This window comes from Marmota monax, unplaced genomic scaffold, assembly GCF_021218885.2.
Source record: "Marmota monax isolate L192 unplaced genomic scaffold, Marmota_monax_Labrador192_F-V1.1 WCK01_AAM20220418_F8-fsc00068, whole genome shotgun sequence".
In the NCBI taxonomy this organism is placed as follows: domain Eukaryota; kingdom Metazoa; phylum Chordata; class Mammalia; order Rodentia; family Sciuridae; genus Marmota; species Marmota monax.
Genome location: NW_026692352.1, coordinates 3,770,683 through 3,798,013, shown reverse-complemented (window position 1 = coordinate 3,798,013; position 27,331 = coordinate 3,770,683).

Sequence of the window (27,331 nt, the reverse complement as noted above, 5' to 3'; positions counted from 1 at the left end):
AGATTAAAATATCAGAAACATGATCTATAAATGAAAGCTATTGATAAATTTGACCTCATCAAAGTCAGCAAACAGTGCCCTTTGAAAGACATAATTAGGAGAACAGAAAGACAAGCCATCAGCTGGGAGAAACTCTTGCAATTCACGTATATAAAAGAATTTATATTTCCCTCTCAAAATTTAATAATAAGAAAACAAATCACTCAGGACTGGGTTATGGCTCAGGGGTAGAGCGCTTGCCTAGCATGTGTGAGGCACTGGGTTCTCAGCATCACATAAAAATAAATTAATTAATTAAAAAATAAAGATATTGCGTCTAGGGACTAGGGTTGTGGCTCAGTGGTAGAGAGCTCGCCTAGCACATGTGAAGCACTGGGTTTGATCCTCAGCACCATATAAAAATAAATATATAAAATAAAGATATTGTGTCCAACTACAACTAAAAACAATTTTTAAAAAAGATATTGTGACCATCAACAACCAAAAAAGATACATGGATAGAAAATGAGCATATGAAAAACACATCATTAGCTATTAGGGAAATGAAAATTAAAACCTCAAAGCAATACCACTACCCATCTATCAGAGTGACTAAAATTAAAAAGACTTATCATACCAAGTGTTGGTAAGGATACAGAGCAACTAGAAATCATATATGCTGCTAGTGTGAATGTAAACTAGTGTAATCACTTTGAAAAGCAGTTTAGGAGTTGCTTAAAAAATTAAACACAAACCTACCATGTAACTCAGCCCTTCCACTTCTAGGTATTTTCTCAAGACAAATGAGAGAATATGACTGAACAAAGACTTGTACACAAATGTGCAGAGCAACTTTGTTTGTAGTGGCCCCAGATGGGAAATAACTCAAATGTCCATCAATGGGTAAATAAATAAACAAGTGGTGGAAACACACAACAGAATATTACTTGGTAAAAACTGTTAGACAGTTTCTGGAACGGCAGTGTGAGGACCTCTGCAAACCCACTAGACCCTCTCTGGAGAGAAACAACTATAATTTTAAAAATTATACATATATACTTATATATCTATATGGATGTCTGTTCCCTTGGAATTGCCCTAAGGGCATTCAGCAAATATTCGAGAAAAATCTATGAAATCTCAGTAAGAACAGTGTCATCAGTATTTGAGCCACAACTCATTTTTGTGCCCCAGCCCACCAGCTTGGCATGATGGAAGCTCCACTTCAGCTGGAACACAGTATTCTTCTGCTCATAGCTCACAATCAAAGGCTATAATATCTCCTTGGGTGGGGCAGAGACGAGCAGTTCTCATCCTCTCTACTCCCTGTTACAGGGACAATTGTCAACCACATGCACAATAATGCAGCTGGACTCTTTCCTTAAGCCATACACAAAATGCAACTCAAAATGGATCAAAGAAGGCTGGGGATATAGGTCAGCTGGTAGAGTGCTTGCCTTGCATGCACAAGGCCCTGGGTTCTAATCCCCAGCACCATGAAAAAAAATAGTATCAAAGAACTGAATTTAAGAGTCAAAACTACAAAACTCTTAGAAGAGGCTGGGTGTGGTGGCACATGTCTGTAAATCCCAGCTACTCAGAAGGCCCAGGCAGAAGGATTGCCACAGATTAGTAAAAATAATCAAATGCTAACTTATATACTGCCTCACAAAACTGGACTCTGCTACTGTGAGTTTTAGTGTTAGCTTTATTAATCAAACTATTGCATTAACTTACATAGGCTGAGACAGGAGGATCGAGAGTTCAAAGCCAGCCTCAGCAATGGTGAGGTGCTAAGCAACTCAGTGAAAGCCTGTCTCTAAATAAAATACAAAATAGGGCTGGGGATATGGCTCAGTGGTCAAGTGCCCCTGAGTTCAAGCCCCAGTACCAAAAAAAAAAAAAAAAAAGAAAAGAAAAAGAAAAAAAAAGAAACATGCTTCAAAACAACTAGCCTCAACTCTTTAAAGATGTCAGTACTATGAAAGACAAAAAGGCATTAAAGAGTACTGGGGCTGGGGCTGGGGCTCCGTGGTAGAGCATTTGCTTAGAATGAGCAAAGTCCTGGGTTCCAATCCTGAGTACCACCAAAAAATAAATAATTAATTAAACAAATAAATAAGAAAAAAAGAAAGAAACTGGGTATGGTGCGCATGCCTATAATCCCAGCTACTCATGAAGCTATGGAAGATCACAATTTCCAGCCCAGCCTGAGCAATTTAGCAAGACCCTGTTTCAAAATACAAAATAAAAAGGGCCGGCGATATAGCTTGTAGAGTTCCTTGGGTTCAATCCTGAGTACTAAAAAAGGAGCGGGGAGGGGAGGAAGAGGAAGAAAGAAGAAGATGAAAACATAGGGGTAAATCTCCATGACATTGGTTTTGACAGTGGATTTTGAGGACACCAAAAGCCCAATAAACAAAACAAAAACAATATAAAATGGACTTCATCAAAATAAAAAATAAAAAAACCCCTTATGCTTCAAATAATATGATCAGGAACATAGACAACCCACAAAAGGAGAAAGAATTTAAAATCATTTATCTGAAGGATTTGTACCTAAAATATATAGAGCCAGGCATGCTGTCACATACCTGTAATCTTGGTACCTTGGGAGGCTGAGGCAGGAAGATTTCAGGTTCAAGACCAGCCTCAGCAATTTAGTGAGGCCCAAGCAACTTAGTGAGACCCTGTGTCAAAATTAAAAAAAAAAAATTAAAAAGGCTGGGGATGTGGTTCAGTGGTTTAATAACCCTGGGTTCAATCCTTGGTACCAAAATAAAAAAATAAATAGATGAATAAATAAATAAAATATATAGCCAGGCATGGTAGTGCATGTCTATAATGCCAGTGACTCAGGAGGCTGAGGCAGGAGGATCTCAAGTTCAAAGCCAACCTCAGCAATTTAGTGAGCAACTTAGTGGGACCCTGTCTCAAAATAAAAACTGGGGGGCTGGGGTTATGGCTCAGAGGTAGAGTGCTTGCCTAGCACATGTGAGGCACTGGTTCGATCCTTAGCACCACATAAAAAAAATTTAAATAAAGTTATAAAAAAATGTTTAAAATAAATAAATAATAAAAACTGTACTAGGATATTGTTCAGTGGTTGAACATCCCTGGGTTCAATCTTTGGTACCAAAACTAATAATAAAATAAAACACATAAAGAACTATTAAAATTTAATAATAAAAGGATGAACAACTCAATTTTTAAATGGGTAAAAGATCTGATTAGATGTTTTCTGAAAAAGATATATAAATGGGCAATAAACACATGAAAAGATGCTTGATATAATTAGTCATATGGTAAACGCAAATCAAAACCACAATAGAAACCACTTCATACCCATGCGAATGGTCATAATTTTTTTTAAAGTTAGTGTTATGATTTGGGTCTGGAGCGTCCCCTAAAGACTCAAATGTTACCCACTTGAGTCAAATGTATGAAAGATGATATGTCATGAGCTTTGTAATGTTTTGAACAACCAATAAAAAAAAAAAAAAGACTCAAATGTTGAAGGCTTTATCCCCAAGGTAACAATGGCCAGAGGTGGAGCTTTGGGGGTGTGATTGGATCCCGAGGGCTCCGACCTCATTTGTGAATTAATCCATTGATGAATTCATAATCTGAATAGATTATTGGGAGGTGGTAGAAACTGAAAGAGTAGGTCCTTGTGAGTGTGCTCTTGGGGACCAAACCTTATCCCTGGCCCTTTCTTCTTGAACAGCTTTGGGCTTCCACATCCTTCTATCGTGATGTTCTGCCCCATCTCAGGCCCAAAGCAATAGAGCCAGTGTACCATGGACTGAAACCTCTGAAGCGACAAGCCAAAATAAAGCTTTCCTCGTTCATCTTGTTTATGTCAGGGTATTTTGCTCACAGCAGCAAAGAGCTGACTAACACAATCAGATATTGACAAATGTTGGGAAGGATGTGTAGAAGTCGGAATCCTCATGGGTTGCAGATCTGCACAGACAAGCATCAATTACTCTGCTCTGGGAAAGAATCTAAAAGTTCCTCAAACAGTTAAACACAGAGTTACCATAAGTCTCTCCAACTGCATTCCAAGAGACAGGAAAACATACGTTCACACAAAAACTTGAACACAAATACTGGCCTTATTCATATAATCAAAAGGTGGAAACCATACAAATGTCCATCAACTGATAAACAAATTAACAAAATATAGTACATCATACTCTGGAATATTATTTAGCCATAAAAGGAATAAAGTGCTCAACATAATTGAATCTTGAAAACATGCTATGTGAAGAAAAAGGCACAAAAGACATATGACTCCATTTATATGAAGTGCCCAGAATAGGTAAATCTGTAGAGATAGACAGTAGATTTGTGGTTGCTTAGGGCTGGGGAGAGAGGCAGAAATAAAGGAGTAATAGGTAAAGGGTATATGATTTTTTCCCCCTCAGGTGATGAAAATATTCTAAAATTGAATGTAGCAATGGTCGCATATACCTATGAATATTCTAAAAAACACTGGAGGCCAGGTGTAACACAGCATACCTATAGTCACCAATACTCAGGAGACTGAGGCAGGAGAATTTCTAGAGCCCAGGAGTTCCAGACTAGCCTGAGTGACATAACAAGACCCATCTCAAGGCAGGGATCCACTGACTAGCACACTTTAAACTGGTGACTTATTGGTGACTCAGACCTGTAATCCCAGCTACATAGGAGGCTGAGGCAGGAGGATCAAAAGTTTGAGGCCCCTCTAGGCAACTTAGCAAGACTTTGCTTCAAAATAAAATAATTTTTAGAAAGAGACAGTGGTGTAATTCAGTAGGTAGAGCACTTGCCTAGCATGTGCAAGACCCTGGGTTCAATCCCCTGTACCACAAAATAAATAAATTGGTGAATTATGTTTCAGTAGAGAAATTACTATTTTTGCTATATTGGGGATTGAATTCTGGGTGCTCTCCCCCTGAGTCACATCCCCAATTCTCTTTATTTATTTAGTTTGAGACAGGGTCTTGTTAAATTGCTGGGGCTGGCTGGAACTTGCAATCCTCCTGCTTCAGCCTCCTGAGTCTCAGGGATTACAGTTGTGCGCTATCACCCTCAGCCCTAGACCAATTAAAAAAAAAAAAAAAGTTGTAAATGGACAAAATACCTTTATTTATTTTTATGAGATGCTAAGGATCGAACCCAGTGCCTTGCACATGGAAGGCAAGTGCTCTACCACTGAGCCACACCCTCAGCCCCTAGGCCAATTATTTTTAAAAATCATTATTTGCTCAGATTTTTAAAATAAATGACCAGAAGAAAATACAATAGTACCTCAGTATATCTAAGGGACTAATTCCAGGACTCCCACAAAATTATAGAAATGCTTGGATGCTCAAGTCCCTTATACTAATTGGCATTATATTTGTATATAGCCTATGCTCATCCCCCTGTATAATTTAAATTATCTCTAGATTATTTATAATACCTAATGCCCTGTAAATTCTATGTAAGTAGCTGTTATACTGCATTGTTTAGGAAATAATGACAAGAAAAAAGTCTGTACATGCTCAGGACAGATGCAATCTTAAAAAAATATTTTTATGGGAGTTGGGTGAGTCTGTGGAGGAAGAACCCTCAGACACAGAGGGTTGGCTGCATACCAAAATGCCAACAGAGGGAAGCTCAATGGATTGGGATTACAGATTATTTTCTTTTGTCTTTTTCCCCCGTGTTTACAACTTTTCTTCAGTGAACAAAGAAAAAAAATCAGTGTAAAAAAAAGGCCAATTTAATTGGAGAAAAAGTTGAGCAACTGTTTCAGATTCTAAAAGAACAGGGGCTGAGGTTGTGGCTCAGTGGTAGAGCGCTTGCCTAGCATGTATGAGGCTCTGGGTTTGATCCTTAGCACCACATAAAAATAAGTAAAATAAAGGTATTGTGTTCATCTACAACTTAAAAAAATTTTTTAAATAAATAAAAATAAAGAAAGAACAAAGAAGGGATAGGAATGTGACTCAGTAGAAAAGTGCTTTCCTAGCAAGCATATGACCCTGGGTTTGATCACCAGCGCAATAAAATAAAAGAACAAAGATATCAACAACCAAATGCAATAAATGAACACTAATTGGATCCTGTTTCTCTCCCTCATCTTCCAAAAATTAGCTATAAAAATGCATTTTGGGAAATACGACTAGGGACTAGATATTATAGTATGGGATTTTTGTTACTTTTCCTAGGATTGTGACTATGATTATATAGGAAAAATTTTAGGAGCTGCATGCTGAGGGGGGTTCATTACATGTCAGGATATCTGCAATGTATTTTCAAGTGGTTCAGTCAGGCGTGATGGTGCATGCCTGTAATCCCAGCAACTCAGGAAGCTGAGGCAGGAGGATGACAAGTTTGGGGCCAGTCTCAGCAATTTAATGAGGCCCTAAGCAATTTAGTGAGACCCTATTAAAAAAAAAAAAAGGCTGGGGATGTGGCCCAGTTGTTAAGCGCCCCTGGTTTCAAACCCTAGTACCAAAAAATAAAATAGGTTCAGATTTTTTAAAAAGAGAAAATGTGATGAAGTAAATAAGGCAAAATATCAACTGTTGAGTCTAGGAGAACATGCAGGAGCTCATTTGCTCAATGTGTACTTTTTTCTATTGCAACGTTTTTAAAAATCAAGGGGAGGGAAGTATGATAGGGGCATACCTGTAATCTCATCTACTGGAGAGGCTGAGGCAGAGAGATCAGAAGTTCAAGACCAGCCTCAGCAACATAGTGAGGCCCTATCTCAAAATAAAATTAAAAAGGGCAGGGGATGTGGCTCAGTGGTAAAGCTCCCTTGGGTTACATTTCTAGTACCCAAACAAAATAAAACAAAAAGAGACTGGGGTTGTGGCCCAGTGGTAGAGCACTTGCCTCACATGTATGAGGCACTGGGTTCAATTCTCAGCACTTATAAATAAATTAAAAAAGCATTTATTTAAAATAAAGCATTTATAAATAAATAAAATAAAGGTCCATCAACAACTAAAAAATATTGAAAAAAAAAAAAAGACAATAATTGATTCTTCCAGGGTCCCCAGGACCTAAACAGTACCTGGCCTAGAAGACAGTCAATGAGAGTTATAACCATGGCAGTACCTCTTTCTCAGCCTGATGGTGCTCAGAGACCCTCCTCTCCCTGGACTTTCTGCTGTCACAGCCTCCTCATCATGGGTGTCACTGTCTGTGGGCCTTCTCCCCTCCTGTCTGTGGTCAGAATCCCTTTTTTATAACCAGGGCCTGGCTCAGCAGAGGTCTCACCCTCCAGTGAAGGTGGTGGAATCCCCAGCGGGATTCAAGTCCCACTGATTGGACCCTAGGTGGCGCTATCCGCCTAAGAAAAGGTTGGAAAGTCCCTGACCCCAGAGCCTCTGGTGCCTGGCAACTTGGCATATGGATGAGGTGGAGTTGTCAATGCCCCAGATTCCAAGGCTGCTTCTCCTCGCCCCATCTAGTGTATCCATGCCTGATTCACAGGCTGAAGATGTCAGGACTGGATCAACAGTGGGGACCCTAAGTACTCAGACGCAGAAAGGAAGAGCGACCCTCACAAGAGAAGGAGGCTAGATCTCCTGAGAGGCGAGGAGTGGGCAAGCAGCCGCCTAAGCACTAGTCATTTCTTCCAGACAGCCACAAAGGCTGTAAGAGGGACAGCTCTTCCCCTCGCTGAGTGCAAACCCTCTAGGTAGTGAAAGCCAAAGTGCTGAGTTCTGGTCCTAATTCTGGTCCTGGTGTGCTGCTCTGGCCTGTGTCCACTCCCCTGAGCCTCAGGGACCCTGAGCGTGAAATGCGGGATGGACACAAGAATTCGGAGCTGCCAGGAGCCCAGGATCCTCACTGGGTTGGACAGACCTGGGTGTGGGGCCAGTCAGCCTCTTGGCCAAGGACTGGCTGCTTCAGGAGTTGCCAGAAGGGAAACATTTTCCGGGAGCCGGAAGGGCTGGCAGAACCCTGGGCCAGGCAGAGACCACAATGGACCCTTGTGTGGAGATTTAGCTTGGAGTCACCCACAGGCCCAGCCCCTGCTCTAGGGTGGGTCCTGTTTTCTGGTTTTCCACCAGACCCAGCTTCTGAACGACCTGTCCCGGGGCCTAGAGACAGGAGTATGAGGTGGGGCCACCGTCTAGCCCCAGGGTGATGCTCACCAGCTTGTTGCCAGTGCCTGAATTTCCACCATCCGCCTTCCTGGAATCCCTTGCCTAAATAACCTCACATAAAACTTGAGGGCCATCGCCTCAACCAAACAGGAGGCCCTGGGGCACTCTCCCTGAAGCCACCTCAGGGAGCTCAGGACAGACTGAGGTCCACCTGGTTCTGGAAGACCCTGGCTAGGAGTTCATTTGGGAGACCTCTGCTGTGGTCCTTTAATGTGTCATTGTCTCCTCCTCTGCCAATCGAATGGGAAGGAGGGTGGTAATACTTGTGGGGACACAGACCCTGTGGGGACCTTGGAGAGTCTCAGATCCACCCTCGGCCTCAGGAAGGACTCCACCCTAACCAAGTCAGACAGAAGGCCAGCAGCCTCTGTGCCTCCCGTCAGCTCCAATCCCACTTGCTCTGACCGCCCTGCCTGAGCCCTGAACAGCTCTGGGGCAGCCCTCAGGAAGTCCTTGTGGACACCCTGGGGGGCTGCACCCAGTTCTCTTTCTCTGGGCTCCCTTGGTCTTGTGTTAATCCCTCCTTGAGACAGGGCTCCTGCCCACCTAAAAAACAGTAGAACAGTGGCTGTTCCTGGGATGTGTGCCATTGCCAGGCTCCACAGGGGCTACTTCACATTAGCCATCTCTGTGTGGTCCAGCCAACCGTCCCAAGCATGAAAAGCAATGATGCCCACGAAGGGGCTGTATGTGGACTAGAAAGCACTGCACCACTGTACAAGGTGGACATTGACAAAGAAATACAAGACCCTGTGCTTCAATCAATTAAAAAAAAAAAAAAGGTTGGGGCTCTGAGATGACAGAAATACAATGAGACATGGTCAGGACAAAGGCCGCTTTAGCAGAAGCAGAAAGCCTAGAATGTGAAGGCAACCGACTGGTTCTTCTCTGGAGCTCTGTGCTTCAGCTCTGCAGTTCTGTCCAGGCAGTAGCAGACCCAGAGCAGATCAGGTAGAGTCATTACCAGCCCAGTTTAACAGAGCCATTCCAGGAGCATGGGGCAGCTGACCTTGGGTGCCAGCGGAGACCATGGGGATGTCATCAGAGGCTGGTCTCAGCTCAGAATTAGAAAGGCGACTGCCAACAGCAGGGGGGTGCTTCTGGAGCTGACACAAGAGCAGGGGTGCGAAGTCTGTGGGGAGAATCCTCCCCAAATCCTGGAGGCCTCCCCATGTTAGGGCAGTGAGAGTCTAAGCTCCTAAATCAGACTCAGTTCTGAGGTTCTGACACCAATGGTGCCTTGCCCTGAAACCACCTGGTGGTATCTCAGCAAGCCTGGGACCTTGCCATTGGCATTGGTCATTTGTTCCCTGTGACTTTATTGCTGGGTGTGAATCAATATACTTTTTTTTTTTTAGAAAACCTGTCAGTGGGAGGTGGGGCGGGCCCTACTGTTCCAAGTTCACTCCTGTTGATCTTTGTTCCAGGTACAACAGAATAGCAGTGCCTGGAGTTTGTCCTTGGCTTCCTCCTCTTGCCACACCTGTGCATTGTCAGCCCTGGGGCCCAAATTCAACCCAGCCTGGGTAAGGACAAGGTCACAGGCTTTAGAAGTGGACAGACCTGGGCTTGAGTTCCTACATCCCACTCAACAAGCTGTGTGGCCTTGGGCAAAAATGCTTTGCCTCTCTGAACCTCTGTTCTCTAATTTATTACACGTGGGCAAAAACATCTGCCTCCAAGGCTATTGTGGGGGTTGGAAAGAATGTGTGTCAAGGACCTATTGCATAATAGGAGGCTCAGTAAACGTGACTTCCTTTCTCCCTGCTCTTTGCTCTCCTTAGGAGATACTGGTGCAGTGGGAAGTCCTGGGCTTGAGGTCAGGATACTTGGATCTGGTGGGTGGGTTTTGTTGCTTGCTGGTTATGAGACCTCTGGCAAGACCCTGCTCCTTTCTGATGTTCATTTCATTATCTGAGAAATAAGGCAAGAGCAGATGATCTTCCTCGGGGCCCTTCCCTTTCCCTAGTCACAAGATAGGGTACTTTCTGACTGGGTTTGACTTGCCTGAATATGTGTGGAAAATGGTCTGATCTAGAAGGCAGGACCCTTCTTGGAGACTGGACCCTGCCCCTGACACAAAGGTGACCTAGGATATGCCCCTTTCCCCTCAGTCTTCCCATCTGTGTAATAGATTGGATGCTATGGGCTCTATGATCCCTTTTGCTCTGATGATCCAGGAACCAGTGATTCTGATGGTATCAGGTAGGGCCCAGGAAGTCCCCCCTCGCTCCTTGCTCCCCTGCCTGCCCCTGTGAGTAAGATCCCCATCTACCTGCCTATAGCAGCCATTTCAGGTCCTTCATTCTCCCTGGCAGAATCCCCCATTTCAGCCTCACAGTCATTCCTTCTTCATCTCATCCACAACTCTGAGACCTAGTGACATTTTTCCCTCACTGCTCCCCACTCAGCACTCAGGGTCTCATGTGCCTTTCCAGAAACTTTTCCCCTGAAAATATGGGATTTCTTCCACTAGGGAATTATCTTGACCCCTTATTACTCATTTCACAAGAATACAAAGAGCAGTGGCTCAATTCACAATAGCTGAACTATGGAACCAACCTAGATGCCCTTCAACAGATGAATGGATAAAGACAATGTGGTATATATACACAATGGAATTATTACTCAGCCTTACAGAAAAATGAAATTACAGCATTTGCAGGTAAATGGATGAAACTAGAGAACATTATGCTAAGTGAAATAAGCCAATCCCAAAAAACCAAAGACTGAATGTTTTCTCTGATCAGCAGATATTGATCCATAATGGGGGGGGGTGGGCAGGCATAGGGAAAAATAAAGGAACTTTGGATTGTGCAGAGGGGAGTGAGGGGAGTGGTGGGGCTGTGGGGATGGGAAGGACGGTAGAATGAGACAGACATTATTACCTTATACACATGTATGATTACACTACTGGTGTGACTGCACCACATACAGCCAGAGAAATGAGAAGTTGTGCTCTCTTTGTGTAAATGTGTCAAAATGCATTCTACTGTCATGTATAAATAATTAGAACAAATTAAAAAAAAATAGAAGGGAGACCAGCGGAATAAAAGAAGGAGATTAGGGGGAGGTAGGGGAGAGAAAGGGAAGGTACTGGGGAATGAAATTAGTCAGATTATACTGTTTTATTGTATGCATATATAAATATATTATAACAAATCCTACTGTTAAGGCTGGGGATATAGCTCAGTTGGTAGAGTGCTTGCCTTGCATGCATAAGGCCCTGGGTTCAATCCCTAGCAACACACACACACACACACACACATACACACACAATCCCACTGTTATATATAATTATAATGTACCAATAAAAGGAAAAATTAAAAAATAAATAAATTCAGGTTAAAAAAAAAGAATAAAAGAGCATTTGTCTGCTGAGTGCAGTGTGGCACATGCCTGTAATCCCAGCTACTTGGGAGACTGAGGCACAGGGATCCCAAGTTCAAGGCCAGCTTAGGCAATTGAGCCAGACCCTGTCTCAAAATAAAAAGAGCTGGGGATATAATTCAGTGGTAAGGCTGGATTCAATCCCTTTTAGCACTAAACAAATAAATAAAAAATTTTAAAAATTCTGGGGACATAGACCTGTGTTAGAGCACTTGCTTAGCATGTGCAGGGCCATGGGTTTGAGAGCAGGAGACACATATGTGTTAGGAAGACAGGGTTAAGGCTCGTGGCTCTGGAGTTTACAAATGGAGTAGACAGCTCGTAACTGGTGACTCCAGTGGAGTCTAAAGATTTTCACCAGAACCTAAGCCTGCACCTGAGGCAAAAGGGCATGTGCTCAACATCCTGATTGGACAGGGCATGTGTGGACACCAAGTGCTCTAGTGTAACTGAACTCTAAGGCCCATTTATTTAAAATCTCTATGGTCTTCAAGAGCACCTAACTTCCCTCTAACCTTACATAAACCCCTAGACAACAGCTACCCTGTGCTACCTTCCTGGGGACCCCTCCCTCTGCAGGAGCTCTGCTTTCTTTCTTTCTATTATTGAATAAATCCTATTACTTAGCACTTCTATGGATCCCATCCTTCAAATCCATGAGACAAAGAACCACACAGATAACTCCTGTCTCATATTCAATCCCCTATACCAGAAAAAGAAGAGAAAAAAGAAAAAAAAGAGTTGGGTGCAGCTTAGTGGTAGAGCGATTTCAGGTTCAGTCCCTAGTACTAGAAATGAAAGTGGGATGCTAGGCATGTACTTCAGTGGTACGGAGCTTGCCTGGCATGCAGGAGCCCCTGGGTACAATCTTCGGCACCAACAAAGAAGAAAGTAAAGAAAAAAAAAGGGAAAGAGGGAGGGAGAGGGAAAGAAAACACTGTCAGAGGAGAGCACACCATCTGCATCTTCCCCACCACCTCTGAGACTTCCTCTTCCTTGAAACTCTGCAGATTAAAGGAAAGGCCTGGGGGCTGGGTTGTGGCTCAGAGTTACAGCTAACCTAGCATGTGTGCCGCACCACATATAAATAAGTACATAAAACAAAGGTCCAACAAAAACTAATAAAATTAAAAAAAAAAAAAAACAGGAGAGGAGCTGGGGTTGGGACTTAATGGCAGCGCACTTGCCTGGCATGTGTGAGGTACTGGGTTTGATTTTCAGCACCGCATAAAAATAAATAAAATAAAGGTCTATCAACAAACTAAAAATATATGTGTATATATATTTAAAAAAATAAAAAAAAAGGTGAGGCCCAGAAGACTTTAACACAGTGCATGCCCTTGGAGAAGTAGCCAGAGTTATTGAAGTGTCTAGCACAAAAGGTCACAATAAGGCCTGCTGGGTTGGTCTGGTCCTGCTTAGCTACCAAATGGCAGATTCCCAACATTATACCATTATGTAGACTACAGAGTTCGCCTGGATAGTGAAAGACCCTCATGCCAGGCCCCTGAATAACATCACTCCTAGCCCAGGTCTGATTCTCCTCTTGAAGAGGCAGCCAGAGGTAGAACTTGGGGATCTTCTTTCCACTGGGACTGCAGATCACATTGGCTGCCCTGTCCACCAGAGACAGGCTCGGGAGGTCTGGCAAGGAGTCCCCTAGGGTCTGGGGCCTTCTCTGGGCACCCCCAGTCCTGGACCCTGTTCCTCATGGACCATCTGATCACATCATCCATGGCAGTGAGCATACTCCCCGGTGTAAGTGCTCCTAGGGAGAGAGCAATGAGTCATCCTGATGTCCAGGGCCCATTTTAGGACTTGGCACAAAACAGATACAGTGCTTGAAAGTTTCTCCAATCTATGCCCTATTTTGAGTCTTCCCAGCACTGACCCTTGAGGGCCCTAGCAGGGACCTCCTTCCAACAGAAACAAAGAGGCTTCAGAATGGGCAGTCCTTGGCTCCAAAGATGGAATGCTAATGTTAGCCCAGGGGCAGATCCCAAGGGGAAATAGGGCCCTGTGGAGTGGGATAGAAAGAGCCCTACCAAACCCTGATGCTTTAGTTTCTGATTCCAAACCACTCTCTGCATGGATCCTGGGCCCCAGCCCACCCAGATGGATGCCTGTGAACTGCTGGATTTCTAGGTTTTACATTTCAGTGCCAAGCGTCTTACTATTTCCTCCTTTTGGGATATTCTCTTTATCTCCTTCTCCCTAGTCACTCTCCTGGCTCCAAAGTCCACTGACTGTGGAATATCAAAGTGACCTTTCCCCTCCACGTTCCCCAGTTCTCCAGTTTTTTCTATTTATCAGCCCTCCTAGCCCCAGAATTGTTGGTGCTATTCATATCTGTTTCAGAAGGCTGCTTTGACAGAAAGCAAATGCAGCCTCTGCGAACTTAGTTTCCCCACCAGTAAAATGGGGACCATGATCTCTATCCTTCCAGATTGATGTAAAAATTAAATGAAATGAGTCATTCCAGAGCCCAGAATAGAGTCACCTCAATTGTCCACACACAGGGCAAGTGGTAAGGCACAGCCGACCAGCCCCAAAGATGCAGGAGCCTCAGCGTCAGAGTTCTCAGACTTACAGAAAAGTTCCTCCAAAAAGGTGAACTACTTTCTTCATTGTTCAGTCATGGGGAGGAGTGGCCCTGAGGTGTGGGGTCCCAAAGGAGAAGGCAGGCATAAGATGACATGTCCAGCTACAGAGAAGGTGAATAATCTCTCCTGTTAGTGAATTGCAGACCATCACATCCACCTACCTCCAGATCATAGGATCCTGAAGGAGTTAGAGTCAAGATTTGGCTCTTTCCACTGCCCCGGTTCCATGTCAGTGTCACCAGGTCATCTGGAGGTAGACAGGTGTTGTTTTACATATACAATCTCAGATGAAATGCTCCTCCACACAGGAAAAGTGAATCTGCATCACAGGGGACAGGGAGAATTCTCTCTCTCTCTCTCTCTCTCTCTCTCTCTCTCTCTCCTCTTTTAATAGACTATTTTGAAATAATTCTAGATTTATATAAAAATTGCAAAGATAGATCAGCAAATACCAGCCTGTGCAGCCTCGGCCCCGTTATATGCCTTACCCAGTCCCCCCATTGCCATTACTATGATATCCTTGTCACAACTAAGACTAAACTCCACACTTTAATTGAATTTCATCCATTTTTTTTAGTAATATCCTCTCTCCGTTCCAGGAGCCAATCCAAGGTACCACCTCACACTTATTCCTTATATCTCCCCACTCTAGTCTGTGACAGGAGAAACCCATGCGAGGCAAGTGCTCTATCATTGAGCTATATCCTTAAGCCCTTTCTCAAATTTTGAGACAGGGTCTTGCAGAAGTTGCTCAGGTTGGTCTTGAACTTGTAGTTCTCCATGCTCCTGGCTAAATTAATTTTATTTATTTATTTTGGTACTGGGGATTTAACCCAGGGGTGATTAATCACTGAATGGTATCCCCAGTCCTTTTATTTTATTTTTTATTTTGAGGCAGGGTCTCACTAAGTTGCTTAGGACCTTGCTACTAAATTGCTGAGGCTGGCTTTGAGCTTGTGATCCTCCTGCCTCAGTCTCCTGAGTCACTGGAATTACAGGCCTTAACACCATGTCTGGCTTAAATTGCCTTTTTAAGTGATATTTTCATATGGGCAATAGAGGAGAGGGCTGTGTGTTTGTGTGTCTTCCTTCATTTTCACTTTCACAATTTCTCTTCAGAAAATCCCCATCAGACAGGATTTTTTCTCAAAGCTGCTTGGTATGCTTCTCCCTGTTTTTGTTTGTTTGTTAGCCAGGATTGAATTTAGGGGCACTCAACCACGGAGCTACATCCCCATCCCTTTTTTATATTTTATTTAGAGATAGGATCTGGCTGAGTTGCTTAGGGCCTTGCTAAATTGCAGAGGCTGGCTCTGAACTTATGATCCTTCTGCCTCAGCCTCCCATGCTGCTGGGGTTATAGGCATGCACCACTGCAAATAGCCTCTCTCTGTATCTTGAGGCCCCCATTCAGCTTTCAAGCCCTTGGACCCCTCTTTAGGGCATCTCTCCTATCCCCCTTACCTTTTTTTTTTTAATATTTTTTAGTTGTCAATAGACCTTTATTTTTATTTACTTATTTATATGCAGTGCTGAGAATAGAACCCAGTGCCTCCCACATGCTCTACCCCAACTACAACCCCAGCCTTCCTATCCCCTCTTTGTCCTTTTTTTTTTTTTACTTAGGACTTAACCAGTGGTGCTTTATAAATTGTTTAGGACCTCACTAAGTTACTGAGGCTAGTGTAAGGTCCTTGCTTAGCATATGAATGGCTGTCTTAAGTGACAGCAGCCATTTTAAGAAACATTTCAACTTCCCTAAGAGCTTTTCTGAGAAAGGCTTACTACTCCCTCATACCAACCCAACCCTTCACCACCCCACACACATTAAGACCCACCGGGCTCTAATCCCTGAGCCTGCCCCATAAAAGTCCCGAACCCCAAGCCTGTTTTGCCTCTCTCCATCTATGGAGAGATGGCCTTTCTTTGACAGCTCTGACAAATAATCTCTCTGAGTATCTCTGCTTGATCTCCATCTTTCATTCTCGCTGGCCTGTCTCCTGGTTCCTCGCTTTTCTTTCTGCTGGCCCTGAACTTGTCGAATTGCTGGGATTACAGGCATGCGCCATTGCACCTGGGCTGGCTCCCCTTTCGTAGGCAGGAGTATTTAATCCTGCCTTGCCACTCTGTACCCACCATTCAACATTAATGGCTACTCCTCTGGGAGTTACTAAACACCTGAAAGTTTAGTTTTAGTCCCACTCTCCTCCTGACCCTCTCCTCTATTGCTCATATGAAAACATCACTTAAAAAGTCAGTTTAAGCCAGACATGGTGTTAAGGCCTGTAATTCCAGTGACTCAGGAGACTGAGGCAGGAGGATCACAAGCTCAAGGCCACCTTCAGCAATTTAGTAGCAAGGTCCTAAGCAATTAGTGAGACTCTGCCTCAAAATAAAAAATAAAATAAAAGGACTGGGAATAAGGTTACCCCTGGGTTAAATCCCTAGTACAAAAATAAATAGTTAATTTAGCCAGGAGCCTAAAGCTGGAGGATTGCAAATTCAAGACCAACCTGAGCAACTTCTGCAAGACCCTGTCTCAAAATTTGAGAAAGGGCTTAAGGATGTAGCTCAATGGTAGAGCACTTGCCTTGCATGGGAGAAGCACGTCGGTTTCTCCAGTCACAGACCAAAGTGGGGAGACATGAGGAATGGACTGGCTCCTGGAACAGAACTTTGTGTTTTCAAATGAGTGCATGGGGAAGATCCCCAAAGCCACATCTCACCACATTTATCCCATTTCCTCTTCCCTTCAGCTCCACACTTCTTTAAGAAAACCAGCTTCAGAGGCAAAAAAATAAAAAATAAAAACACCACAACCTAGTCTTGACCAATCAGGTCATCCCACCCTTCAGCCACAGTGATTGGCTCAAGACTGGTCCTGTGACCCAAGATGGTCCAATCAGAGTGAACCTCAGACTTGCTGGCGTTCTGGTTCACAGATGGCCCTTTGGCTGGGGTTGCTGGGAGGCGCCCCAGTGTTGCGAGGTTGTGGCTGTGTTCTTGCTGCAGCTGGTTGTCAAGGAATTTCAACCTGTTGAGGTCGACACAGAGATACTTTTTGTTTTCATTATTTTCTCCCTAGACACTGCCTTTACTCTTTCCTCTTCTTTTTAACATAATAGGAGAATTTATATGACTTGCTAATCTTGTTCAATTTTTAAAATTTAGGCTAAGTGCAGTGGTGCACACCTGTAATCCCAGTGACTCCGAAGGCTGAGGCAGGAGGATCACGAGCTCAAAGACACTGTATCTAATAAAATACAAAAAAGGGCTGGGGATGTGGCTCAGTGGTTAAGGACCCCTGGGTTCAATCCCTGGTACAAAAAAAAAAAAAAAAAAAAAATTAGGTCAGTTCAGTTTAAAATTTCAGGGTCCGGTCCAGTTCATAGCAATCCTCTTGCCCAACCCAAGCTGGAAAGGTGACTCTAGGGGCGTGGTATGGGGATGGAGCTGGGTATGCCAAAGGGAGACTGCTCTATTTGATCGCTGACTCCTCCGAGGTGGGGAAGAAACTTAGCAGATCTGCTGCTGGTGACTTCACTCTGGCAGACAGGGGACTCTGGCTGTCTGTTTCTGTCTGCCCTTGGCCTCAGTGATGTGACTGTCTTCACACAGGTGATATGTTTAGTTCTTGGGGGGCTCTTTAGCTCTTCATTGCCAAGGATTCTTTTTTTTTTTTTTAGAGAGAGAATTTTTAATATTTATTTTTTAGTTTTCAGCGGACACAACATCTTTGTTTGTATGTGGTGCTGAGGATCGAACCTGGGCCACACGCATGCCAGGCGAGTGCACTACTGCTTGAGCCACATCCCCAGCCCAAGGATTCTTTTTTTTTTTTTCTATATAGTTTCTTTTTTTTTATTTTTTATTTTTTTTAAATTTTTTATTGTTGGCTGTTCAAAACATTACATAGTTCTTGATATATCATATTTCACACTTTGATTCAAGTGGGTTATGAGCTCCCATTTTTACCCCATATACAGATTGCAGAATCACATCAGTTACACATCCATTGATTTACATATTGCCATACTCGTGTCTGTTGTGTTCTGCTGCCTTTCCTATCCTCTACTATCCCCCCTCCCCTCCCCTCCCCTCCCCTCTTCTCTCTCTGCCCCCTCTACTGACATTCATTTGTCCCCCTTGTGTTATTTTCCCTTTCCCCTCACTTCCTCTTGTATGTACTTTTGTAAAACCCTGAGGGTCTCCTTCCATTTCCATGCAATTTCCCTTCTCTCTCCCTTTCCCTCCCACCTCTCATCCCTGTTTAATGTTAATCTTCTTCTCATGCTCTTCGACCCTACTCTGTTCTTAGTTATTCTCCTTATATCAAAGAAGACATTTGGCATTTGTTTTTTAGGGATTGGCTAGCTTCACTTAGCATAATCTGCTCTAATGCCATCCATTTCCCTGTAAATTCTATGATTTTGTCATTTTTTAATGCAGAGTAATACTCCATTGTGTATAAATGCCACATTTTTTTTTATCCATTCATCTATTGAAGGGCACCAAGGATTCTTATAGATACAGGCAGACTGGCCTTTTGTCCTGCCTTCTGTACAACTCTAATCCCTCCTCCAAGTGTTAGTGTGGGTAGTTTCCCACTGTGTGGTCCTGTGACTGCTGTCTCTGGTTCCTGCCCTTCCTCTAAGCTCCATGCTCTTTCACATGGGGTCATGGGAAGTGGGAAGAGTGGGAAGAATGTCCCAATTCTTCTTCCAGGCCCACATACCCTGGTCCTGACAAAGCTCTGTTGACATAGGTCTCTAAGTGGGGCCTCCTACCTTAGAACTCTCTGGTGCACAAACATCCCCAGGCCTGTTCTGCCCACAGCCAGCTTTCTCTCCTTGCTTTATTCCAGTGGAGCCTGCAGGATTCTAGCTCAGTGAGCATCCACTGCGAGAAGCCCTTCTCCCCTTCTTGCAGGTGCCCCTCCCAGTCTCTTCAAAGGGTCTCTTGGATGCCTCCACTCTCCCAATACACCTCCAAATCTCCACCCTACACCCACCTTGACTTTGATGAGGAAGAGAATTCCAGCCACTGTTGGTTGAAATATGGAAGCATTAAAAGGCTTGGAGGCTGGGGATTTTCAGGTCTAGATTCCTCTTTCTCTCTCTTCCTTGGCCCTTAGAGACAAGTTAGATATCCACATCTTTGATCCTTGCAGCACTAGTGACCTTAGAGGTACTGCTGTCTCAAGATTGGCCTCTCTGGTCCTGATGAAAATCCCTGCCTGAATCAGTCAAACCCATGAGTACTTGGAGTTCTTTTAGTTTGTCCTTCATATGACCAGCATGTCCACAGACCTGTGAGGTACCATCAGGAGAGTAAACCCATGCTCAGTGCAGTAGTGCATACCTGTAATCCTAGACACTCAGGAGGCTGAGGCAGGAGGATCTCAAGTTTGAGGATAGCATCAGCAACTTAGCAAGACTCTCAGCAACTTAGTAAGACTCAGTCTCAAAATAAAAAATGAAAAGGGCTGGGGAGGTAGCTCAGTGTTACAGTACCCCTGGGCTTAATCCCGGTACCCAAAGGGAAAAAAGTGTAAGCTTGGGGCTTCCGGTTGGATATGAAGAAATTTTAGTCATTTATTGGCCTTCTGTCTATCCCCACTCCCACCTGCATCATTCCCCAGTTGGTACTATCCCCATTCCTTCTCTTCCACTTGCTTTTATTCTCTGAGGTCTGCCTAGCTCCCAGCTTGCTCCTACCAAATTACCTTAACCGAAAGGGAAGGTTTCAGGGACGGTATCATTCAGGATCCCAACAAGAAACAGATGAAAATGGAAAATGGTTTTGTTTATAAAGGGACTATTTACAAAATGTAGGAGACCTTTAAGTAGCATATCTTGGAGTTAGTAGTAGCAAAGCTATCACTACCTCTTGGCACTGGGCAGGGGGAGAGAACAGTTACCACAATCTGGAGTGAGAAAGATTAATGTAGAATCTTTGAAAGAACCAGTGATGTTTAGTTGAGGGACAGAGTGAGCCCAAATAGCGCCACAAGAAGATAGCAAGAAAATGAAAAAATACTCTGACCTCATCACCTCCCTTTCCTCCCTCTGATTCCTAACCCTTTTTTATTTTTTGGTACCAGGGATTGAACCCAGGGGCCCTTAACCACTGAGCCACATTTCCAGCACTTTTTAAAAATTTTCAAATTTTGAGACAGGATTTCACTAAATTTCTCGGGGCCTCAAACCTTCCATCCTCCTGCCTCAGCCTCCCAAGTCTCTGGGTATTACAGATATGCACCACCATGCTCTGCTCTAGGTATGCTTTTCTGAAATAGAGGAAAACCCCAAATAAAACCCTCTAGTCTCACTTGTTTTTTAATCACCAAGAGTTCACCTGCCTAACCAATACCCCCACTAGCTTTACTAGAGATAACAACCCTTACACTTGGGTCATGATGATAATGATTGCCTAAGTTGTTTTTGAGGAATTTAGAGGTAGCTCAAACCAGTTGAAACCACCCACCCTTTACTTGGGCCTGTGTAGGTGTCTGATGGGTACCTTTTGATATCAGAGTGCCAGAAAACACCCTTAACACTGTCAGTTTCTGAACACGTACCCTACAAAGAGCCATGAAGTTTGATTACATATGCCCACACCACCAATTACTTCACTTGAATGATTGCTTGATTGATTGTTGAGGCAGGGTCTCTCTACATTGCCCAGGCAGGTCTCAAATTTGAGATCCTCCTGCCTCAGCCTCTGAGTAGTTGGGATTACAGATGTGCTCAGGTTTTACTTCACTTTTCCTCACCTCCAATCACCTTTCCTCATGCCTCAGACCACCTTGTTTCTTTATTTCACATTTCCCTAATCCCTATCCTTGGGGAGGTGAATTTGAGATTTGGGGATCCCACCTTTTCATGTTTGGCCACCTCATGAATACACTCTTTTGCAAAACTCATTGCTTCAGTGATTGGCACACTGTGTGGTGGGCACAATGGGCCTGGTTAGGTAATATTTCTACTGGCCAAACCCAACCTGAAGCTGAAATAGATGCACAAGAATCTATAAGGTCAGCTTCCTAGGGCAGAGTGGAAGGCAGATGTGGAAGATATCCAGCACAGGGATTCCAGTTTCCACGGAATTCTGATTTTTTTTCCCCGTAAGAGTTCCCTGTCAGTTGTGCTTTGGCTGGGACAGATTCTCCAGGCTGCCATCAAGTACATCTTGTCCTGTCGCTCATGGCTTACAGCACAGATCTCCTAGATCTTAATATATGAGGGGAGTGCTTTTCTCCCTCCAGGAATCTCGAAGGTATATAATCCTGGCCTCGTATCACACCATGCTCCTTGAAGCAACTTTCCTCATACTTGTACAGGGATGGAGGCATCGATTTCTGGCTTTCAAATCCATGTTTGATTCCTATTGCCTAAAACCCCTTATTTTTTTCTCTCTTCAGTCCCTCTTCAACCACCATCCTGTAATATTTAGATGGGAAACCCTAACCCCAATTCAGTACTCTCCTCTCTTGTCCCTGGGGCTATATTCTTATAAATGTCTGTCCTTTCTAGTAGCTTGTGGCCTTGACCAGAGGGCTCAGTGCTTGCTGGTAGCCAGCCCCACGAAGTCAGCTCCAGCTCCAGGAAATCCTGTCTCCGCAGCAAAAGCCAAAGGGGGAGGGAGTGGGGACCCAAATCAGCCAGAGGTATCTGCCCCGGTCTGCTTTGCCTCTTCCTGAAAACACTCTAGTTTCTTAATATATCATTTGTCCTTCTAGGCTGGATTAAACATCAGTTTCCAGCCTGGGATCACATAAGAAAGTTTGGGTTTTTTGACATTAGTCTCCTGAACTCACTAAAATGTGTGTGTGTGTGTGTGTGTGTGTGTGTGTAAGTCTTTTTTTTAACTGACTGCTATTTCACAATTCTTGTTTCTGCTCTCAGCACCCAGGCTTTCTTTGGAAGGCTGCCCTGTCTTTACTCTTAGTTCAAGAAGTTCCTGTATGACTGACCCCATCCTCTCAACTCCAGAGCTGGGGAAATAACTCAATCAGTCTCATGAAACTCAGCCCTGGTACTTTCCCCAGAACTATTGGGAAGGTAAACTCTTCCCAGGAAGGCTTATGATGTTAAGATAGAACTTTCAGCTTGGTGAGATGACAACATGTACAAAATTCCAGGGGCTCATGGAGGCTAAGGCAGGAGAATAAGAAGTTTGAGGCCAGGCCTGGGCTACTTAGTGAGACCCTGTCTCAAAATAAAAATAGAAAGGACTGGGGATTTAGCTCAGTGGTAGTACATGTGCCTAGCATGCATGTGACCTTCAATGCCCTGTACTGAAAAAGAAAAGAAAAAAAGAAGTGGGGATGGGGGAGGGAACTCTTGGGAGCTATCTTGCTACATCACTGGGAGAGTAACCTGAGAGAGAAAAACCAACCAACACAGAGAGAGGCAAAGTCATGAAATGGAGACAGATACTTGGTGACTTAACTTGTGTGCTTAGATCTAGCCATTCCTGAAGCAATCCCTACACATGGATTTCATTTTTATATGACCCAATTTCACCCTCCCCTTTTATGTTTCTGGGTTTTGTTTGTTTGATTTGCTTAATACATGAGAGATGGATTTCCATGATTTGCAGTCAAAAGAATCCTATTGTACAGCTTCTGTGAAATCTGTTCTCAGTCAGGCCAGAAGGCTGAACTTACAGCCAGAACCTGCACCCAGCTTTGAAGTAATATTGTAAGACCATTTCTGTTTGGTCTGGATCGGCCTGTCCTGGCACTTTGGCAGAGAAGAGAAGGGAGTGCATGCTTACTCCTGTATTTAGGGTAATGATTAAAACCCAGATTCAGCTGAGAATTGAAATTCCCATCAAAAATCCTGCACATGGCTGTGGGAGTGGCTCAACAGTAGAGTGCTTGCCTGGAATGTGTGGGGCCCTGGGTTCAATTCCAAGGCCCCCCGCAACCCAAAAAAGCCCATATGTTTAACAAATTGTTTTTCTACTTAAATTGTTCAGTTTATTCTGTCACTTGCTTCCACAACTCTATCAAAGCAGTAAGACACTGCCTCCCTTGTCCCAGCCCAGCCACTGCTTTTTAAAAAAAAATTTTTTAGATGTTTTTAAATTTTTAAATTTTTTTTTTTAGATGATGGACCTTTATTTTATTCATTTATTTGTATGTGGTGCTGAGAATTGAACCCAGTGCCTCACACACGCTAGGCTAGCACTGTACCACGAAGCCACAACCCCCGCCCCCAGCCTCTGCTTTCTCATGGCCTGTACTGACTAGGCCATAGGTCTATTCCTTTTTCTGAAACTTACCTCATCTCCTGCTTCCAGTGGTCAGTTTCTTCCTCAGATCTTAGGTTCAAATTCCTCAGAGGAATAAATGTCTGGCCCGCCTAATTCCTGCTGTCCCAGTTTGGTGAGAGCTTTTTGGGTCAGGCCATCACTGAGGTGTCCAGCAAGCCCATGGACCACTTGCCCTCAAGGCACTCAACGATAGCAAGAGGAGATGGGGCCTGAGGAACAAGCTGCAGGGAAATCCCTCTGGCCAAGCATGGAGATCTAAAGTGTGTGCTAAATGAAGGTATGCCAATTTATCGTAGACCATATGAAAAGGGTCGCCTAATCATTGAGTTTAAGGTAAACTTTCCTGAAAATGGCTTTTTGTCTCCTGACAAACTCTCTTTGCTGGAAAAACTCCTACCTGAGAGGAAGGAAGTGGAAGAGACTGATGAAATGGATCAGGTAGAACTGGTGGACTTTGATCCAAATCAGGAAAGACGGCGCCATTATAATGGAGAAGCATATGAGGATGATGAACATCATCCCAGAGGTGGTGTTCAGTGTCAAACCTCTTAATGGGGCCAATGAATAACACTCACTGCAGGCATTTTATATGCAGTAGTGAATGAGTGAAAGACTATAATCATAATATACTCACTACTTGCTATTGTTTTTGTTTTAATATTCAATTATAGTAGTGTTTTAAAAGTTAAATGAAGAATAAACGTAAATATAAAAGCTCTGACTTTGCCCTGTATGTATGATGACTTCAGTGAGCAAGAAGTTGTTTAATACCTGTAAAAACTACTTTTAAAAAAGTTCCCCTAGCATCTGTTAGGCCATACCTTGTAATTGATTTCAGCTGTGTATGTGGACAAACTTAGACTGAAATACTAGGTATATGTGTTGATTTCAGTGTGTGACCCTTCATTGTTAAGCTATAAAATTAAAACTCTGTATTTAACTAGCAATCAGAAAAGAAAACTTAATTTGTAGAGGAGTGTTGGTCTGTCTAGTTATTTGTATTAAGTGGGACTCTTGTGATGACTCTGCATTCTATTGCCTCAACTTACTTGAAGGTGACATAATGTATAATTTTGCTTCTGGTATCAGTGAAAGAAATGATACCTTTCAAAAGATGGGGTTTATCATTATATGCTGCTTCTTAAGGGCTTGCACTTGTAGAATTGCATTCCCTTCTATTGTGCCATCTTTTAAAAAAAAAAAAAATATATATATATATATATATATACACATATACACATACACATATATACAAAACTGTGTTGACCAGTCCTGGTTACATTTTTCCCTTCTCTTTGGACCATGGTAAGCCCTGGTAGTGAAATCCAGAGCTGGATAACATAGAAATTAAAATGAAGAGACCTATACATTGAAAAGTAGTTTGCATGTATAATATAGGAAGGTGTTCCTTAGGTATGTTACAGGCTTAAACCATTTGACTTATGCTCCAAAGTAACTGTAATTTGATGTTGGTAGTCTAGCAAATATGATGAATAGCTTTGACTGTATGTTTAAAAGTCATCATATGTTCACATGCTTAAATCTGGATATCAGAATTTAAGCAATTCTTGAAATGTATGAATGTCTCCTTAATATACTGATTACAAAGCAAAAAAAAAAAATGGCAGGTATGACAAACACTCAGGGGCTTGGTCACATCATACTTGGAATGTGAACTCTCGTTTCAAATCCCAAATCAGGAGAGAGCCCTGAATTGAGTGAGGTCTACCTAACTAGAGGGGAGAGAGACTAGATCAAGAGAACATCAACCGCAGGGACAGGTGAGGAGAGAGGCCACAGAGGGCATAATCTCTATCTTGACTTGCTGGCAGGCTCTTCTTGGACAGGCTCTTCTTGAATAGCAACTGTATAGTTTGAGCGACCAGGAAGGCAGCACCAGAAGCAGATATGAGTTACCAGGGGGCAGGCTTCTGATTAGCTTTAGAAATATTGTTCTCTCACAATCAGAGATGTTCCAAGCAACTCTTTTTTTTTCCTTTTCTTTCTTTCTTTTTTTTGGAACTGGGGGTTGAGGCCAGAGCTCCAGAGGCGCTTTACCACTGAGCTTCATCCCAGCCCTTTTTATTTTTTATTTTGAGACAGGGTCTCCCTAAGTTGCTTATGGACCCACTAAGCTGTTGAGGCTGGCCTCGAGTTCAGGATCCTCCTGCCTCATCCTCCTGAGTCTCTGGGATTACAGGTGTGTGTTACCACATCTACCTCCAGGCAGGCAACCTTTGAAGATAGTGAGTTCTCTACCTGGGAAGGCTGTATCTGAGAGAATTCCTACAAGGTTTAAGTGGTTGAAATAGTCCTTTGAGGTCTCTTTCAGCCCTGAACTTTGATATTTACAATAATTAGTTGAATGAATAAGGATTAAACAACTGCTTATTGCTTTGTTGGTTGAATGAGGGTTGATTTGTTAAAGAAGCTGAAGGAAGGAAGGAAGGAAGGAAGGAAGGAATTTGATTGGTTATCCCAATGAGTACAGGATATTTGATTGAAGACTTTTGATTAGTCAAATTAAGGGTGATTGGTTAGTTGCACGAATGGATTAGTAAATGTAAATAAACTGGCTGTTTGAATGATGGTTTTGATGCCTAACAGGATTTGTTTCCTTGGTTCTAGTTCTATTCTCTTTTTATCTTACTTGTCTTTCTTTTCTCCAAGTATAATCAAGAAAAAAAAATATTTTTCAGTGCTGAGGGTTTAACCCAGAACTATGCAAGTACTCTACCACTGAGCTATATCTCCAGATCTTCCTTCCATCCTTCCTTCCTTAAGAATTTTAGATGTTTTTCTATGTTGCCAAGGCTGGCCTTCCTCCTGGGCTCATTCAATCCTGCCTCAGCCTCCCGGGTGTTGGCACTACAAGCAAGAGCCACCACACCTAGCCTAGAAATGTTTTAATTTGTGTACTGGGTATGGAAAACATTGCAGACTAAAGATTCTTTTATATAATCAAGATTTCATCTTAAGCAAATCCAGTTGCCAGGCACGTGCCCATAGTGACTGGACTAACTGGCTTCAGGACAGATGGGAGATTTGAATTTAGCATCTTGGCCTAGGGAGTGGAACTGAAGGTCACAGCTGGAGCTGGGCCCATTTGGCCAGAGCCCTGCACCTTTTCTGAGCTCTCTCCTGTGTAGGCAGAAAATGCTGTCTTCTCTATGGGTAAGCAAAGGGTGCCCATTTGGTAAGAAAATATTTTCCCAGTTAGGCAGGGTAGCCCTTGCTTGTAATCCCAGCAACTCAGGAGATAGGCAGGAGGATCACAATTTCAAGACCAGCCTCAGCAATGGAGCAGAACCCTCAGCAATCTAGCGAGACTGTCTTGAAATAAAAAATAAAAAGGGCTGGGGATGTACCTCAGTGGGAGAGTACCCCTGGGTTCAATCCCCAGTACCAAAAAAGAAAAATAAAAGAAAAAAAATTTTTTTTCCAAATATCTTTTCAGAATGCCTACAATTTTACCAATATAATTACACCTTTGCACCACAGAGCTGAAGGACTGTTGAGGTGTGACATTTCAGAAATCTTTTGTTCAGACTCTTCTGCCTTTGGAGCAAGTAAGTTCCTGGTATAATGCAATGGAGTCAGGGGAGGAATGCATATGAATCCCTTAGTGGCTAGATTAACCAATGACTGTCATCAGCTTTGTTAAATAAAAATTACAGGAGGCCATTATTTTGGATTAAGCTCCTGCAGCAGGCCAAAGCTCAGGGAGCATGTTTTAAGACTGCTTGATTCTGTTTTCCTAGATTACAATCCTAATTAGCCCCAAATAAATGTAATTCTTTTTCCCCAGTGCTAGGATCAAATTCAAGGCCATAGCAAATGCTGGGCAAGTATTCTACCACTGAGCTACACCTCTAGCCCCAGTAAACTGCTCTTGACTAAGTTGATAAAAACAAAAAG